Genomic DNA, 18,787 nt, shown 5'->3' with positions numbered 1-18,787 from the left:
GCCACAACTGTGCACCAAATCTCATCTTGACAATGTTGTTACTTAGGTCCATTACTAAAACCTCTTGCTATCATCTCTAAAATCTTGCCAAGCTGGTTTGGAGCTATTCAAGATTCCCTTTGTATTTTCAACTCCTGTAGCTACACTTATTCAAAGCACGGCAACTTGCGCTAGGCTGCACATATGCCTGTCTAACTTTACTACACCTACTTTAAAATCTCTGCATTAGTTCCCTGTCAAAGTGAGGATTTAATTTCAAAGTGCTTTGACTTATATTCCAGCTCCTGACAGGCAGCAGCCCACTCTCACCTAGTCATTCATCTGGCTTTCACATCCTTGCTGATTATCCTGGGTGAAAGCGGGATGCTGGCTGCTTTGCTGCTGAATTGGAGGTTGTTGCTGTGTGCCCCGTCTGGGTAATTCAGTGCAACTGGAGCTGATTAATCTGGCTCATCATTTGAGACAAAGCTGATGCCTTCTGGCTTCTAATTGCTCAGGGTGTTGAGTGAACTTGTCACGTAGGCAAGAACTAATTGAGAGGCTAAGGGGAATGAGAGGTTAGAGGGCTCTGGCTGGCTGGCCAGAGCCACGTGGGTCTATGGGAATGTCATACTTTTGGGCCTCTCATGTGTTATTCCCCTCCAAGGAGAAACATCAGACAGAAGCCAGAAGGGTGGGTATGGACCCTGGTGTCCTGTTTTGCATGGACATCTGCAGCCCACGGAGCACTCTTGGCAGAAATGCTCCTGGTGCCAGGGCTGGTGGTGCTGCGGGCCGGCTCAGGGTACCCTGCCACTCTTTTTGGGGTAGCTGTGGTGGCAGGATGGTGCAGTGGGTGCTTGACATTGACCTGGAAGAATTCTTGAGACTTCTCTTGGCCTGGATGAGTTGTAGATCATGCCCACCTAGTTCTGCAGCAGCTTCAAGTCCTGTTTCCATTGTAGCTGGTGGAACAGAGGGAACTGTCCTGACTTAATCAGCAGGAGAACATGAAAGCCAGGCCATTGCAGCAGTCACAGTGTGCATTGGGGATAGAGTGTCCCATCCACAGGATGCATTGGGGATAGAGTGTCCATAGACTGATGAGTAGTACCGCCATGCCAGAGGGGAGGCAGATGCAAACACCTCTGGAGTAAGTCACTCCGATATGAAGTGCAGTGTGAGCTGCCTGTGGAGATGATAACTGTGCACCAGGGCAGGAGGGGTGTTTATTTTACAGTCTCCGGGGTGGAGGAGGTGGTGAGTGGGATCAGAGGACAGAATGTGGAAATGGGCCCTCACTTTAAGGGTGTGGGTTCCTTGGTCTTTTCAAAGATGCCTGTGAAACACTGTTTGGTCATTACCTACAGCTTTCTAGAAGCTGGGTTCTTTTGGCCTCTGATTCAGAAGGTGCTAAGGTGCTTAAAAAAGCTAAAGCCCAGCTGATTTGGAAGAGAGAATGGCCCAGATCCAGGGGAATGTTTAAGGGACACAGCAGGTCTCCTGGCCTGTGCACTGCTGCAGAGCCTCTTGGCCAACAGGGCCCCTCCTGTGTACTCCTCTCAGGACAGCAGCTGGTGATGAAGGCCCCTTGTCACTGCCAGTGTGGGTTGGAGCTCAATGCCTGCTGACCACCCCAGGCTGCAAGGCATCGCTCTTCATTACTGACTGTGTGTTGCTTTAATGAACATCAAACTCCCATTAGATAAGGAGACTCCCTTTGATGTGTAAATATTTCAGTGGACGGGAAGAGGAATGAAATGCACCCCAGGAGTGTTTCATAGGCTTGCCCAGGTGTGTATTTATTCAAAGAGAAATTACCATCACCATATCACAGGCAAGGCAAAGGGCAAGCAGTGGTAACAGGAAGGGGTTTTCAGTTCAGAGACCAATGTGAAAGCAACAAAGCATGCAAAAGTCCATGCAAAATTGTAGCCAGGCTCTGATATAAGTGATGTAAATACAAACTACACTGAAGAGTAAGTGCAGGCAGGTAGCACTTTTCCTCAGCTTCTGGATCTGACTGGTGCTATCAGTCATGGAGGTTGTGAGAGGTATTTTGCAGGTTCTTTTCAGATTTCTGATGCCCCATGGGCTTACCAAATGGGATTGAAAGTAGGGTACTCTACAATTTAGAGGATAGTCTCTATCATGTGATGGGGAGAAGAGCTGCAAGAAAAAGGAAAGGAGAACTCATGGATGAATCTGAGGCTGTGGGAGTTGGCTCTGAATAGAAATAAATTCTGTTTTGGATTTAATGGAACATAACTATCAGACACTTTAGCAACAGTACATGTATTAATCCTGTCCTGGAGACAGGAGAAGCTGTTCTGGGAGCCTCCATGCTAGAAAATACAGGACAGTTGTACTCCTTTACAGAAACCTGTGGTTTTTTTTCTGATGAAATTAATTTCAAACTACCCAAACATTTCCAAGTGGCACTGATGGCTGGTCAGAGTAGGGACTGTATAGGACTGCAGTTCACAATCAGAAGCAGCTTTGCAAACATGAAAGTTGCTCTGACAAAAGAGCTGTGTCCAGTCCATTACAGTCAGGGAGCAAGCAGTTGCTGTAACCCATGCTCACCAGGCAGCTCAACACATCACAATGGCCACTGGAACATCAAGACCAGCCTTTTTTTAGCTGCAGCAGGATGCCTTTAGCCCCTTACCTATTCCAGAGCCTGCTTGGGAATGTGCATTTATTTGTATGAGTCTTCAGAAGCAGGTGTTCAGTTAAAATAAATCTTCAGTGGCATCACCTGAAATCTGGCACTGAGGCTGGTAAGATTCACTCCTCCAATTTTATTGTCAAATAGGGCACTGAAAAAAATACAGAGTGGCTTGGGATTTAGGGACTTTTCTTTTGGATGTTGTCTCTGAACACACCATCAAAATTTCTCTGGGAAAAATGAGTGGCTATGGTGATCTTGTGGGTGCTGTCCATGAGGGAAGTTAAGAGCATCCCCAAATATTGTGAATGTCTTCAAACCACACAATTGCAGGAAGAGCCAACTTTTCCATTGCTCATATAGATCCTTTTTCACAGGTCTGTGAATGAATTGTCTCCTGGGTTGTACTATTTTCAGAGGAGATTGTTATCACAGCTCCAGATTCTGTCATTTAAAATATATCCCAACCAATTTTCCCACTCACTTGGGTGCCATCCACACCAAGCCGTGTGTAGCACTGCTGAAACAAACCTTGATCCAGGTGCAGGACAAATGGCCATACCTGGCAGTGCACATGCAGAGAGCTGACCACTGCAACATTTGCCCTACTCATTCTGCCCAGGAAGAAAATGAGATTTCAGGCTGGTTGCATACATAACACCGTGATTCACTCCTTTCCAAGTGCCCATTATACCTCCAGGCATTTAAGAGAACTGAGACTTCATCCCCCACCATGGGAGCTGGGAGAGCCATGCTCAGCTGAGCAGGATGGAAGGAGGGATGGAGTCCACCAGGACTGCAAAGGGTCTTCCAGGCTGGGGATGGTCAGGAGAGGACAGGGCAGGGGTGAACACCTTGGACTGTTCATGACTTGTAGTGGAGTTATCTTCAGCTTATCTTCACATTCAGCAGATGTGGCAAATGGTGAAATCCCAGACTGGTTTGGGTTGGAAAGGACATTAAAGGTCATCTCATTCCACCCCGTGCCAGGGCAGAGACTCTTCCTCTAGACCACGTTGCTCCAAGCCCCATCCAACCTGGCCTTGAACACTTCCAGGGATGGGGCAGCCACAGCTTCTCTGGACAAGCAGTTCTAGGCTTCACCACCCTCTTAGTAAAGAGTTTCTTCCTAATACCTAAACTAGTCTCTTCTCCTTTAGTTTAAAACTGTTCCCCCTTGTCATGTCACTATTGCTTGTGTTAAAAGGTTATTCTTCCTCTTTTTTTTTATAAGCCCCTGTGAGTACTGGAAGACTGCAATGATGTTTCCCCAGAGTGATGAGACCTACAACCACCCCAGGTGATGTTACCATTGCCAAGGTGCTCAGCCTAATGATGTCCATGTCTCTCTTCCTGTGTGTGACCAAGGAGGTCGTGGGGCGGTGTCTTGCTCCATCTCTCTCCTTGCACCACTCAACCTGTTGGTGCTCTTGCTGGTGTGGTTCTGGCCCAGCCAACATGTACCTTGCAGACAGTGGCTAGTCAAAGACCAAAGGATATCTTGTCCCAAGCCATAGGAGAGGTAAGGCTAGTTCATTTTAGGCTTTGCTATATGTTCCCTGAAAACTCCATACCATTTCACCCTCATTGCCACAATTCCCTTGCCTGCTTTGTTTTGTAATGGCCTTCTGGGGATACAAACCAGAGGTGTGAAGGAGCAGAAGAAAATCAATGAAAAGACAGGTGCTGATTTGGATTATTTGGTCTACTGGTAGTGTATAAATTACTGATGGAGAAAATCTTCTAAATCTCTGGAAGCAAGAAAAACTATGCCTGGAAAGAAATTCCAAGCTTTGTCCTGTGACAAGGGTCAATAGAGACAAATGAGCTTGTCTGGGCTGGTGGAGAAGTCTAGGACCAAATTCTTGTGCTGCTTCTCATCCAAGGTTTCTGCTTGTCCATGTGTAAATTCCTCCTCTATCACTTGGGAAAGAGGATGAAGAGTTGCATTGGCCAAGCCATTTGAAAGCCATGTGAAATATCAATAAGGACAGAGTTTTTCCTGCCTTTGGCTATCAGATAAATTACAAGACACTGGCCTTCCAGCAGAGCATGACTATGTCTGGAGGACATTAAGCTGCATTTCCCTGCCCTCACTGGTGAGTGTTTTAAATGGGGACAGCATTCTCACTCCACACCCATCTTCAAGAGGTCCTGGTGTTTCTGTTGAACCATCTCTTCCATTGGCTCAGTTTTCATCCACCAAGTGGAGGAAACAGGAGGCTGAGATAGCAGAATCTTTGGGAGGTCTGTTCCTTTTGTGAAGATGCATGTGAAGCAAAGTGCTGGCTGTACAACTTTTTATGCTGGTGTCAGATAGGTGGTGCAGATGTGTGGATAGGGAATTCTCTCCTGACTGGGAGAAAGAAGCAGAGCTGGGCTTTGGGAGATACCCAAGGGACAGGTTGCTGCACTCATACCAAGTTTGAGCCTGCTGCTTTGCCGAAATGCAATTGATAATTGAACCTGATTCCTGAACCAAGTCCTTGGTTCTCCTGAAACACATCAAGAATGAAGCTCCTGCAGAAGTGTTGGGCTATCTGGGGCTCATCTATTTAATTTTTTCTTGTAGCGGGAAATCTCTTATTTTAAGTAAAGTTCTTTTCAGAAATGACTAATTAAACTACAGAACAGGAAATGTAAGAGACAGTAAAATCCCCTCAGCTGTCCAGTGCATTTCTACGTAAATATGGTGGCAAAATGATGAAAACAAAACCTTTTGGAGACAAAGGCGAATGAGAGACCTGGTGAGGCAGCGTTGAAAAATCTATTGTTTGTTATAATAAAGTGAAACCACTGTGTTTATCTTGTGTCTTGGAGGATTTGGCACAATTATTCTTAGGAAGGGAGGGAAGCCACATAGAAATGAGAATAGCCAAGATTTTTTGCTAAAATATTTGTACAAATCAGGTTATTCAACTACAGAAAAGGACGTCTTTGGGGCTGTTGCTTCTGAAATTATCCTGCAAAACTGGAAGGACTGTAAATGTTTGGCTTTAATAGCTACATACAATGCAAACCTAATCAGTGAAGCTTGACATGTCCATGGCAGGGAAGAAAGGCAGAGTTTTATGGCTCTATGGAGGTGTGCAGAAGACCAGACATAAAAAGCTGCCTAACGCCCATGTAGGAAGGCAGCCGCTGCTCTCCCATCTGACAAAAGTCACTCTGTGATCAGAGACAACTGGACAAATTTTCCACACCAACATGATCTGCTTGTTTGCCTGAGTTGGTTGTGAAGGCTGGGAGGAGGTGTAGCACAGATTCCCCTTGCAACCAGCCTCCCCCAGGGTGTTCAGGCAGCCTCATTACCCCAGCTGCCACCCAGGTTGCGTGGCTGTGGGGCAAGAACCTAGGAGAAACCATCCCAGCAATTTGGGGAGGAATTATGGTTGTGCTGTCTAATTTTCAGTTTTTGCCTCCAGCAGAGGCTAAAAATGTTCCACATTGCTTAGAGGTGTCAGGTTCTGTAGCTGTAGGCTGGGAACAGCCCTCAGAACCTCTCAGTTACACATTACCCTGAATATCTCAGCAAATTGCTCGTAGCTAATTGAAATAAAGGAAACACAGTGGCTTGGTTTACCTGGTGAACTGTATATAGCAACACAACCACTGCATTTTGCATTGGTCATAAAAACACGATTTATTATCCCACCTGTCAAACATTGACATTTTTTCCCCTCAGTCTGTGCTTCCTTCTCATGTCAATATAGCAGTGTTCATCCCAACTAATGTCAATAGTTTCTTATTAACATTTCAGCTCTAGAAGTGCAGAGCCTCCAAATAATCTTAGACATTCCCTAGAATCCCAAAACCTCTGGTCAGTGGTTTTCAACCTGCTTCGGTTTGCTGAGTCTGAAAAATTTTCCTGTGGCAATGCGGACCCTTCTAAAGCAACTTAACTGTACTGATAACAGACTCCAGGTTGATAAGTTACTTTCTGTGGACTCCGCATAAGTAGGAATGTGTGGATCAGAAGTTCAAAAGTGCAGATGCAAGAGATACATGGGAGACAGGTAATCAGTCAGATGTGTGTCATTTCGCATGTTGAATTTAGAGGGGTTCTTAAGTTCCTAAGGCAGGTGTGCACTGAAAAACTCTTAACAGAAATCACCAGGAATGGGACTGTTAAAGCAAATTATGGTTGTGGGTAGTTGTATATGTTTGACTTATGATGATGCATATATATCTCAATAGATCTCTGTCTCCATTTCTCAGTGTATGTAGGTATGTATGTAAGTATGTATGTATGTATGTATGTATGTATCTATCTATCTATCTATCTATCTATCTATCTATCTATGATCTGTGAATCCAGCTTGAATTTCAGGAAAATGTTTCATGGGAAATCAGTCCTGCACTGGCAATGATGAATCCATCACCTGTCCCCTGCTAATGGGAATCCTTCTGGAGACAACGTGGTTGCTGCAGCACAGGGAGCTTGTCCAGCTGAGTTCTGCAGCATGGGGATTTCTCCAGAGAAGAATAAAGAGAACAAATACCAGAAAACCAGGGAAACAAAATGCAGAGGGGCTTAGATGCAGGAAATTTTGGGAGGAGATGGGATCAGAAAGGCATATGTTCACAGTCTCAGGTTAGTGAGAAAGAATGAAACTGCTGGAGGAAAGAGCAGGGAAGCTCCACACGTTTGGGGGACAAGCCATGAGCAGGTGGAAGTGGAGCGGAGATTAAAAGTGACAGATTGTGTTGTCCATGTACCTATGTTTCTTGCACTCAGTGACCAGCTGATGGATGGTGATGGATGGTGGAGCAACATCGCATTTCCTAGATGAGGGGAGCTGCTCCTCCGGAGTAACTCCTTGGGGGCTTCTGGGCAAATGCCAGTTGAACGGTGGGGTTGAGGAAGAACTAGACACTCTTTAGGCCTGCTAGACCCAATGTCCTCTCCCATCCAAGGGGTAGTGTTTGGAATTTGTGCCCTGGACACAGGATGAGCATTATGGGTTTTCAAGATGGCAAAATGTCCAAGCCACAGGGCGGAACACTGAATGCTGAAATGCAGGAGCCATTCCAGGATGGTATTGGCAAGTCAGAACATGCTAGCAGAGATGCTCTGGAGTCACAGCTGATGAGGAAGAGATGTCAGGAGCACAAAGGCATGGCAAAAAAGTCTAGCAGTGGTGATGGAGGATGTGAGCTTCCCATCACCCTTAGATGTCTGGGTAAGCAGTGCCTTGAAGGGATGTTATGGACACAGGATTTCCCTAACATGGGTATTTTCAGAGGCAGATGCTCAGAAAAAGGGAAATGTGCTATGTCCTCACCCTCTGGGCAGTAAACAACCTAGTAGCTAAAGCTGAGAGGTGGCCATGTTTCTTCTCCCAAGGTTTCTTCAGTGTCCTTTAACTTTGGACCCCAGTGGGTTCCTACCCCAAATGGGTTGCTATTCTTTCTCCTGGAGAAGGAGAAGTAGCAGAACACATAGGGGAAGGAAGGCCTTGGGGATACTGAGTTCTCAGATGGGAATGCAATGCTAAGATGTGCAACATGCCACCGTTGTCTCTGAAACACCTGATAGCGTGGAGGATATTGTTGGCCTGCTGGATCCTTTAGTGATCTTCAGATGTGTCCTTTGCTGTGATTTGAGGATGCATCATCCTGCAAAAGACAGATCCCCAGCACACTGTGGGAAGCTCATGCAGGGCAGCCCACCACAAAGAGTTTGACACATCTTCCAAAAGTGTAATTACCTGAAAAATGGATGTGGACTGTAAGATAATCATCCAGGGTCCCTTCTTAACCCATGGTGAAATGCTGGCCCCTTCATCTGTTCCTCATGCATTCATTATTTTTGCAGAGGCTGTTGCAAGACTTGGCAAAGCTGTAGAGAAGACTATGCCAAAGTTCCAAAGACTGGATTTTTTTTTTTTTTTTTTTTTTTTTTTTTTTTTTGGTATGAGTGGGTGAGATGAGCTCATCCCTGTCAGCCCTTATGAGCAGGACTCAGAAGCAAGATTTGTAAACCACTTGCTGATCAGAGACATTTTCCCTGGTTGTCTCTGAAGGGGAAGTTAGAGCAGCAAGACACATAGACCCAGGCCCACAGAGCTGCTGTCACTGATGCCAGAATTCGTAAATGAAGTAGTGGGTGACTCAGAAGTCTCAAAGGACTCCCAGCTGTAGATGTTGACATTGATATATGGGTCATCTCCCATCCTAGAACAAAGCTATGGGCTTCATATAGCCTAAAAATGTTACATGACTCAGGAAGTATCTTGGGGCACATCTGGCATTGAGGGAAAATGATAGGGAAGATATTTAACCATCTCTCTGGTTTTCTACCAAGCTGAGATGAGCAGTACAGAGTGACCAGTGTGCATGGACTCAGGCCTGCTGAAATGAGTAGAAAAATGCTCAAAAGTTTTAGGGTTTTTTTTCCCCCTTCACAATCTGCATTTTTTTTTTTGGTAATTTCTTCATTTTTCAGATTGCTGATTTCTGCCACTTGGGGAATTTCTATTTTTTAAGAAAATTGAGAAATATTTGAAGCACTGTTATCCAAGCAGTTCCTCTCCAGAGGTGCAGGAGATGATGGCAAGAGCCTTATGGTGACTGTCAACGGGGCCTGCAGCATTCACAGCATTCTTTTCAGTGGACCCTCTGATGCTAAGTGTTTGATGGTGCTTAGTTTGAGCCCCCCAATTATGAAAGAAATTGAAACACATTTTTGTGAGTTGAATTTTTAACAATCTGGTTATATTCCAGCATGCTGAGCAGATTCCTAGGGTGTTCCATCTTCTCTTAGGGCTGTTATGGTCACTTGCTTTCGCACCATTTCAAGACCAAGAGTGAGTCTACCCTCCAACCAAAAGAAACACCGTACTTATTCCACATAGTTCAACTCTCTTTGGCAAACCAGGGCATTTTTCATTTTTTACTTTATCAGGATATATGGAAACATGAAGTTGTGAAAGAATTGTTTAAGAGAATCAGCCAGAAAAAAATACTAAATGTTTAGGAAAGTAGGAACTGTGATGTCCCACAGCACACACAACTAACAGGGAGCCAGACCTGATGTGTTTTTCAGGACTAAACACAATTGACAGCCATAAATGCAGCAAGGATATAAGTGTTGATCCTGCCCCTGTTGTGATACTGTGAACAGGGAAAAATGAAACGAGAACTGCTGAGTAAATCTGTCCAAATTAACAGGGATAAAAAGTGCTACATCCTCGTTGGGGTGAGGAGGCATCTTGCTAGCTTTGCAGCAGGCACTTATCCCTCTATCTGCTGGCAGCACCTGCTGGAAGGGAATTCCATTTAATCATCCCAGTCCTCCCAGAAAAAGGCCTTCAGAGAGGCAGGGAGGCATCACAAACTCGGGTACCTCTGGCTGGTATCTGTAACATTGTCCTGCTTTTTCAAGCCTTCCTGCAGCCCTTCCTAGTCAAGCTCTGGAGAGGTTTGGGGGACTTGGGAACATTCTGCTCGCTTTCATGGACCAGTGTCCCTCTGCAGGAACACCTTGCCCTCCCATGGCTGATGGAGGATGGCACTCTTACAGAGCAGCAGCACCATGTCCTCTTGGAGGTCCTCTTTGTGCATGCTGCCAAGAGTACAGGACCTGAGTCAAGGGAGCACGAGTGCATGGTGACCATGCCACAGCAAGCACGTCTGTCTTGCCACGCTGGCCGCGGCCGTGCTGGCCGGGACACGCCACTAGAGGGGGACACAGCCACGCGTAACGGGACCTGGCCACGGCTACCTGTGGGGCGAACTCGGTGGCCCAGTGACCAGGTGGTTAGCATGCACCATGACCAGCTCAGATCTTATGGACCTCCATCGCCAGTGATGCTTCCAGCCAACTCACACCCAACCACAGCAAGGAAACACACACATCAAACTCTCTGACACTTCTGATGGTGAAGCCAATGGCTGTGGTGTGGGATGCACTGACCTTCCTCTTTGCTCTTCCCATTCATCATTGGTCTGACTTGGGAGGTTGGTTGGCATTTTCCAGATCTAAAGATCCTGGAAATGCTGCATTGGGTCTGCTCAGTATGTGGAGTGGGCATAAGGTATGGTGGGATATGAGCTGTGGGGAAGACCCAAAAATTGGCCAAATGAGAGGAAGGGTTTCTAGAGTTTTGTCTTTATCTTTCCTTTTACTATGGCATCTCTTTAAAAAGGTGTCACTAATATGGGACAGCCATGTCTGGTTTCATGACCTGCTGCCTCCTGCTTCTTTTTGCTTACAGACCTTTTCCTGAGGGCTCTTGGCTGCAGTATCTTCTGATGGTACAGCTGGTTTGATCCTGGGTGTACTCTTCTGTTGAGGCCTGAAGGTGGGGCAGGGTCTCAGAGAAATCTAATGGAGGATGGAACAGGATTCCTACTAAATTGTAATGGGATCAGTGCTTAATTCTTCAACCAACTTTGAAAGCTACAATGTTGAGGATCAGTTTCCCCCAAAATAAGAACGAAAATGATAACTAATGCTCATGATCTTCTGTTTTCTGGAAATGAGGGAATTTTTTGCAGTCCAGGTCCATCTGCTGAGTGAAGGCAGAGGTGTGATCCCAGCTATGCACATGCAGTGGGGAGAAGAATAGGATGTTCAGACAAGAATGTAGGCTGGAACCATGGAACTTGATGCACAGGGTGTCTTGCAGATGTTTGTTCAGACAGATGACAGTCTGAGGATGGGGCGAGAAGTGTCCCTTTCGGCTGTGAGTGTCAGTGGGGCATATGTTCTTTGGTGTTCTACTGTTCTACTGTTAAACACCAACAGCATGGACAAGGCAGGCGTGGGTGGGTGTGGGTCTTGAAGAGCACGTGTTTATGTGTGTGTTTGGATGGGATTCACTGACTCTATGGCATGTCTCTGGTGGAGGAGTTTCATGTGGCATATCTAATCCTGTGCACCATTTATCTCATCCTCAGCAAACCACAAAAAAGCCCTGATAAAGCTGACTGATATCGAATTTAATGATTCTCCCACAGGTGAGAGGCAATGGTGTGGGATCCTGGCGTCTGCAGTTACATGCAAACATGCAAAAATGCAGCAGAGATGTCTAGGGAAGGCTAAAGTCTTAGCATCAACATCTCCCCCGGTTATGTTTTCCCTTGGCCAAACGCAAGGCTGTTGCAAAAAGCAGTGGTCTGTGAAGTTTGGCTGACAGATTATGATTTTGTCAAAAAACATGGGAACACCTGTATATTTCTTAGAGGTTTTTCAATCAGGCACACAAATTTTGTTTTGCATCTGAAAGAAAAAAACAACTTAAAATTCAAACTAGAGTACAAATTAAATGGGTGGCTTCAAGTCCCAGCAGAAAATAAGGAATGAAATTACTTTGAATTGTTTTAGCTAATTTGCTGAATTTTACAGTAATTTTTCCTACTCAAAGGGTAGGTATTTTATTTAGTATATTTATTGCTAACTGAAACTGTCCATAGCAGTGAAATTACTTAGGATTTCTTTAGTATAAATTATTATTAATTTCGGCAATTGATTGCACAATGAATACCCTTTTTATCGCTCCAGAGAAACGCAGGGCTGGGATTTCATACCATTAATCTTTACAGGAGTTCAGTGTCAGGGCTCCTTGGGGAACTTTGAAAATCACAGCCCTTAATTTTTAATTTTCAGTACTTATAAACAATGCTTTTTATTTGGGTGTGCCTGTGAATTGTGGGCCAGTCAAACACTGGTTCTCCATAGTCCCTGCCAAAGGCTGGGTCCTTCTGAGTTTATTGTTTTAATCTGTAGTTACAGGGAAGAAGCTGAGCCCTGATGCACAACTTGATCCTGTGCTACCCTCCCCCAGTCCCTCATCCGCTTGTCTTTGTTTGATGCATTGATGTACTGGACCTATGTAAGGCCTTAGACATGTGACATGTAAGAGCTAAAAAATTATATTTAGAGGGGTTGGTGAGGTGGACTTTGTTCCTGCTAGGCTGAGTCTGGACGCCTATAGCAACTGCAGGGGCTTGGAGGAGTCTCTTGGGTTTGGAGACTAGGTTTTTGTGTACATGGTGGGCCCTGGGAGATTTCAAGCTCAAGAGTATGCACTGCACTAGGATGATCTGCAGGACTGGAAAAAAAATAAGAAAATCAGTGTGGAATCATCTGTCTGGATGTGCCAGAGAGGGGGTAGGAGGCAGGAGAAGTTTGGAAAAGCTTTTCTGCAGCATTTGGTCCTGTGGGATCATGTGAGTTTAGCTTTGTTCTTAGTGACCAAGATGGAGATGGCACCCCATGCCTGAAAAGCACCTGAAGCTTTGGAAATGGCTGGCCATACTGTGATCTTCACCTTTCTCAAAAGAAATGGCATTAAATCCCCTGTTTTGCCTTAGGGTGCAGATGTTTCTCCCAGGAGAGTCTTGACTGACTCCCACTGCCATGACCTTATTGCCCTGACTCACATCTTCCTGGCCCATCTTCTCCTCTCCTTCCCCTTCATGGACAGGGTGCTAGGGGCCCAGTGGCTGCCAGTACCTCCCTCTGCAGTCTTGGATGATGGAACCCACGATGCTTCCTGGCATCACATTTGCTGTGCTGCTGTTCATCCTCTGAGGAGCAAATCTTCCCCATGCTGTCACTTGTGGCAAATCAGCAGCTCTTGTCCTCTGCAGCAGCTCTGTGGCTCTGGACTAACCCAGGGGTGTTTGTGCCTTGCTGAGTAGTGGATGTGGGTTAAATCCAATTTAAAAGATTGGGAAGATCACAAAGAAACAGTGCTAAGTAAAAACCAGGACCATCTCATGTCCATCAAAGGTAAAGCCCAGGTCTGTGAGCTGTCTCCTCTACCTCGCCTGCAGCCTGTGGTTCCCTGCTCCAATTCACAGTGCCTCTGGTTTGGGTGGGGAAGGGTTTAGCAGGGTTCCTCATTCCACTCAGAGACAGCATTGGGTGATGGGTCAGGGGATATTGGAGACTTGCAAGGAAGGGCTGGAAACTCCCAGCATCTGAAGCTGAGAGGCAGTGGAATGTGAGGATCCAGTCCTTGGGTGTGTCCTTCTACTCTCTGGCAAGGGGCATGTTGCTCTGGAATTTTGGATGGTGATGAAGGACCATGACTATGGAGGACTCTGACTTTCTTGCAACAATGAGGAATAAGGGTAAAGAGCTTGCAAATGAGTGAAGGCATTTGCCCCAGGAAAGGAAGCTCAGGACTTGGAGGCAGAATCTTCATTGCTCCTGGCGGCCCATTAGCTCATACCTGGCTCTGGCATGCAACACTGAGGTCTGTGAGACTGGGTTGATGAGGTCCAAGACCCAGGGGAGGCTTTAAGTACCAGCACTGAGCATCTCCCCTCACCATGCACCCGTTCATGCACAGTGGTCTCACATGGGAGCCTTTTTGGTGACTTCTTACTGCCAGGTGAGCTCTTGTTTGTGCAGTTGCCCAGTGGATGAGATGTATTTATAGCTGTTGTTAAATCATAGCCCTGCAGCTGAGGGACTGGGCTGCTTCCAAGGACTGCTCATGATGATGTGGTGGGGGATGGAGGCAGGTTACATATTTACACATTAGTTTAAAATGTGGATTCTTTCCCCCTGGGGGCCCAGAATAGCTCATAGGCAGCTGCTCCAGCCATCAGCTCAGCTCGTATTTATTTGTGTTTTTCAAACATTTAGTCAGTATTTACACAATAGATGCAATATTAGTAATATCTGAAATAATTTATATGATACCAAATGGGATTTCTCATGGCCAGTGGACTGCCTGAGGACTTGGCCCCTGATCCTTGTTAAAAACTCAAAAAAGTACAAATAACAAGCTGTAAAATAAAGTCTTCATAAAAGAATAGAGGAAAAAAGGCCAGATCCTGGGATGGGCTGAGGGATCATGACAGCCCTGGAGGCTGCTGGGAATGGATGGTGCTCAACACCTGTGCAAATCAGGGCTGTGCTGTTCTGCAAGGAGGAGGAAGGGTCCTATGTAGCTCTCCCAACCTGGACCTTGGCATTTCTCTGTGCCATGGTGGGAACTGGAGAAAACCTACCACTGGATGCTAATGGCAACTGCTGGAATCCCATTGTCCCCCAAGCAGTGGCTGGGGACCACACACCACTGAGCTGGAACCTTCTGGCTTCTCCATCTCTATCTTCTGTAAGTGCTCATGGTGAGAGGAGTCGAGAGGAGGCAACCAGGCTTTTGGAGCGGACCAGGGCACATGCCAGAAGCAGTGCTTGGGGGAGAAACCAGTGCACCTCCATCATCTCCATGGCTGGTCCTCTGGGCACAGCGCTGCTACAGGGACCAGCAAAGTGATCTCTGCACCTTGAGGACATGTTTTCCTGAGAGATGGACTAAAATGAGAACGTATGTGGGACACCTAAATATAGGCCAGTGTTTTCCCATCTTTCTCCTGAAAAGCCAAGAAAGAGAAGCATTGCATGCACTTAGCACTGCCAGGGTGCCCCTTCATCAAACATCCTTCCTCCCATTCACCATGCATCCTTTCTTGCATCTCCAGCAACTGCCTGGCACCATGAGCCAAGGGGCTCTATGTAGGCAACTCTTGCAAACTCTCATGTCTTCTTTCATGTGCAGCCTTTCAGAGTCTTGGTGGGTCTCTTGCTTCACTACAGCACCTACAAGATCCCTAACCTGTGCTGACTGCAGATCAACATAAGAATAAAGGGGAATAAGGGCATCTTCTGTTCTTTGGTGCTGCCCCAGAGTGTTCCCTCAGCGCCTTGCACCCATTGACATCAGATCAAAGGCAACTTTCCTCTGATGAAATTCTCCTGGCATTTTCTCCACCTCCCCCTAAGCCAGCATCAGCACCCTGTGGAATTTGCCCCCAAATTTGCCCCAGTGCTTTCATGCAGCCCCCACAGTGATCACACAGCACTGCTCACGGCTAACAGGGGGCTCTGGGAAGGGTTAGAGAAATAAAACTTTGGCATCCATCCTGCTTTTTTTCCCCTTTGTATCTCCCCTCCTAACCTTTCTCAATTCCAGGGAAGGTTGCCATTTCATCTGTGTTATCCACAGCCATTCTGGCCATAACAGCCCAACCTATGGATGTTACCCCCATACTGCTTTGAGGGGTTGTCCTCCTCCTCCTCCACGTCTCACTCCTGGCTTTTGGCCAGGGTTATGAACTCCTCAGCAGTGTCAGGGATGTGGGTCAGGTTGGCAGTGGCCTGAGATGATGGCATGTGAAGATGGTGGAGAAAGTTTGGGGATGCAGGGTGGGGTCTTTCAGCATGATGTAAATGCAGGGCACATGGTTCAGGGGGGCTGGAAGCATGAGGAGGCGTGTGTTGTATTTCAAGCACGTCCACACTGTCTCTGCTTCTGCAGCCACACACCATATTCAAACCAGATGCAATATCCGCTTGTCAGCAGTGTAGTGTGCATGGGGGAATTTCATTCATGTGTTTTGGACCTATCCCAAGCTAAATAAATGATGGAAAGGCGCAATTAACCCAATTTCAAATCTAATCTGCTCTGAGTGCCTCTCTGTCCGGGGCCCTGCCTGTTCCATGTGGTGGTGACTTGCCTCCAGATATGTGTGAGGAAACATTGGACACTTGGCCAACAACGTAGAGTCGGTGATGAAGGACTGGTGCTGGTGTTGCTGCTGTGGTAGGGTGAGCTGAAGAGAAGGTCACACACTTGTGAGGCAGCGTCCTTGTCCCAGTGTGTGGATGGGGAAGTATGACACCAGACTGAGATCATAAGTGGAAAGGGACCATGTGACACACTCCACCATCTCCATGGCCACGATAATGGCTGTGGAACACAAAAGTAGGGATGCTCTCATGTGGACTCCCCAGCCCTGTTCAGCAGGTGTGTTTTCATGGCCAGTGCAGAGGAGGCCTGTTTCCATTCCATTCCATTTGTTCAGGGCTAGCTTCAGAGCCATCAGATATTCCCAAGACGGAGCTGTCTCTCTGAATACCTTTTGTCCTGATCGCACCAATTTCTCTTTTCATTTCCCTCTTGTTGAGAGCCATTTGGGTCCTCTTCCTCTGCCAAAATGCTGCACGAGGACCATTCCAGAAACGTCTTTTGGCAGACCTGTAGGCATTGCTTTCTCTTCAGTGTGCTGAGGGAAGAGGCTTTTGTGCAGCTCTTCATCTGCAGGGGAGAGGAAAGGCTGTTGTGTAGCTTGTCCATAGGCCTACTGACAAGGCATATCTTCTAAAAGCAAACTCCCCACCCAGTTTTCCAGCTTTCTATCTTTTTGTTTAGAATTATCTGAGGGGGCCTTGAGCTCTGAGTCTGAGTCCAACTGACTCTCATGAATAATCCTGTGGGATGCTCAGGGCTCTTTCAGGGGAGCATCATTGTGAAGAAATGTTGCATGAAGAATCTGGCTGTGGTTCTGGATGTTGGAAGCTCAGTGAAAAAATCCCTGGGGAGCACCACTAACTTTCACCCAGCCTCAGAGGTTCTTTCTCCATCTGGGATGGACTTCAGCCCCTGGGGAGTTGCTGTCTCTGCTCAGACCCCAGGAAAGTTGTCTGGATTTGGGATCTGCAGGTGGTAGGAGGGGTTTGTCTTCTGTTGGGTTGGGCCTGCCATTTCAGAAATAGTTCAAAACTTGCAGCACAGAGCTTTCAATCTGCTACCAGCTCAGGGAACCTTCTGTCCTGGTGCATGTATGACAGAGATCTTCCAACCTCCTGCGTCATGGGAGTTGCCTTTCTAATCCAGCCCTGCTCATGACCAGAAACTACATCATGGTGGACATGAGACAGGAGGGATAATAGGGCAGCATTTCACTGGGAAATGGACCCAGGAAGATCACTGATCCATCAACCATCCTGACACACTCTTCACCTACTGCTTTCCTCCTGCACGGCCAGGTGTGCACCCATCCCACCTGCCTTGCCTACACCTGCAATGATAAATCTTAATTTTTTCCAACAGTCCATCTTCAGCTGGCTCCATTCCACATGTCTGTGTTCTCCTGCCTCTCTTGTCCAGCACAGGTTGCTCTTGTTCTTACCCCACCACTAAGGCTGCCGTTGCCCTTCTTTGCATGCTGCCCAAGTGCAAGGGACAATCTTTCTCTGCAGCTGTGGGCTCTGCTCTTCTATCCCAGCTTCTGAAATTCCAAAAGCTCCAAGGAAGACCAGGACAGACCCTTCAGCTGCTGTCAGCCTTGCTTTCTGCCAGGGCCTGCTGGTCAGCTCAGCAAGCTGTTTGGGCTGGATTTATCTGTCTGGGTCTCTTCACGGCTCATTTTATCTGTCTGGATGCCTGGCAGATGAACAGGCATCATGGCCCAATCGTGTCAGCCAGCAACTTTCATGAGATCTCCAGCAGGGACTGGGTGATGAACTGTAGCCACACAGCATCTTCTCACCCAGGCCCTTAACACTTAGAGCTGCTCTCCAAGACCCTCTGTTGCTCCTGAAGTCTCTGAGGCAAAGCCTCCACAGGAATTTGTTCAGGAACATATTGCCCAAGCCTTCTCCTGGATTTGATCCCCACCGTGAGGACCACAGCCAGGGCATCTTGCTGGGCTGACTGTGGATTGTTATGACACGGAGTGCTGGGAGGGTTCATCCAGACCAGGCTCACTGGTGTGGGTCACAACTGGTATTTCATCCAAACTGGATAATTTTTTCTGATTCTCCTTCTGCTGATGCTGTGGGCCAAAGGAGCAGAAGAGTATTTGTCTGTCTGTAGGCAGACAGACAAATATGCCAGAGGAGAGTGGAGGTGGAAAACAGCCCACACTTGGGAGTAGAAAGAGAAGTTGAATGTTTTCAGAAAGTGTTATCTCTGACATCAAAAGGCTGCTTTGCACAACAGTGTGATCTCTCCTGGTGTGGCTCCTCCTGACATCTCCAGATATATGAATAGAAACCCATTTTCTAAATGGTTGAAGGGACTACTCTACCCTCACAAAAAGAAAAAAAAGTCCCATTGTGCCCTTTGCAGCCATGTACACTTTGGATAAAATCATACTTGTCCCTATCTGTGTTGCCACTTTTCGAAGATGCATGTGCACTTCTGCCTGGCCACACCTGGCATGCAAAGAGTGCTAAAGTACTTAAATGCTAAAGCAGAGGAAATCACCAGCTCTCAGTAACCAGGTGAGCCCGGAGAAGGACTATCCTTGCTGTTCCATTCACATCCCAGCAGACAAACCTGTGGATGCAATATCTAGCTAGCACTGTGTTTCTTATCCCCCCATTCT

This window comes from Pyrgilauda ruficollis, unplaced genomic scaffold, assembly GCF_017590135.1.
Source record: "Pyrgilauda ruficollis isolate IOZ18807 unplaced genomic scaffold, ASM1759013v1 scaffold121, whole genome shotgun sequence".
NCBI lineage: Eukaryota > Metazoa > Chordata > Aves > Passeriformes > Passeridae > Pyrgilauda > Pyrgilauda ruficollis.
This window is presented reverse-complemented; position numbering follows the sequence as displayed.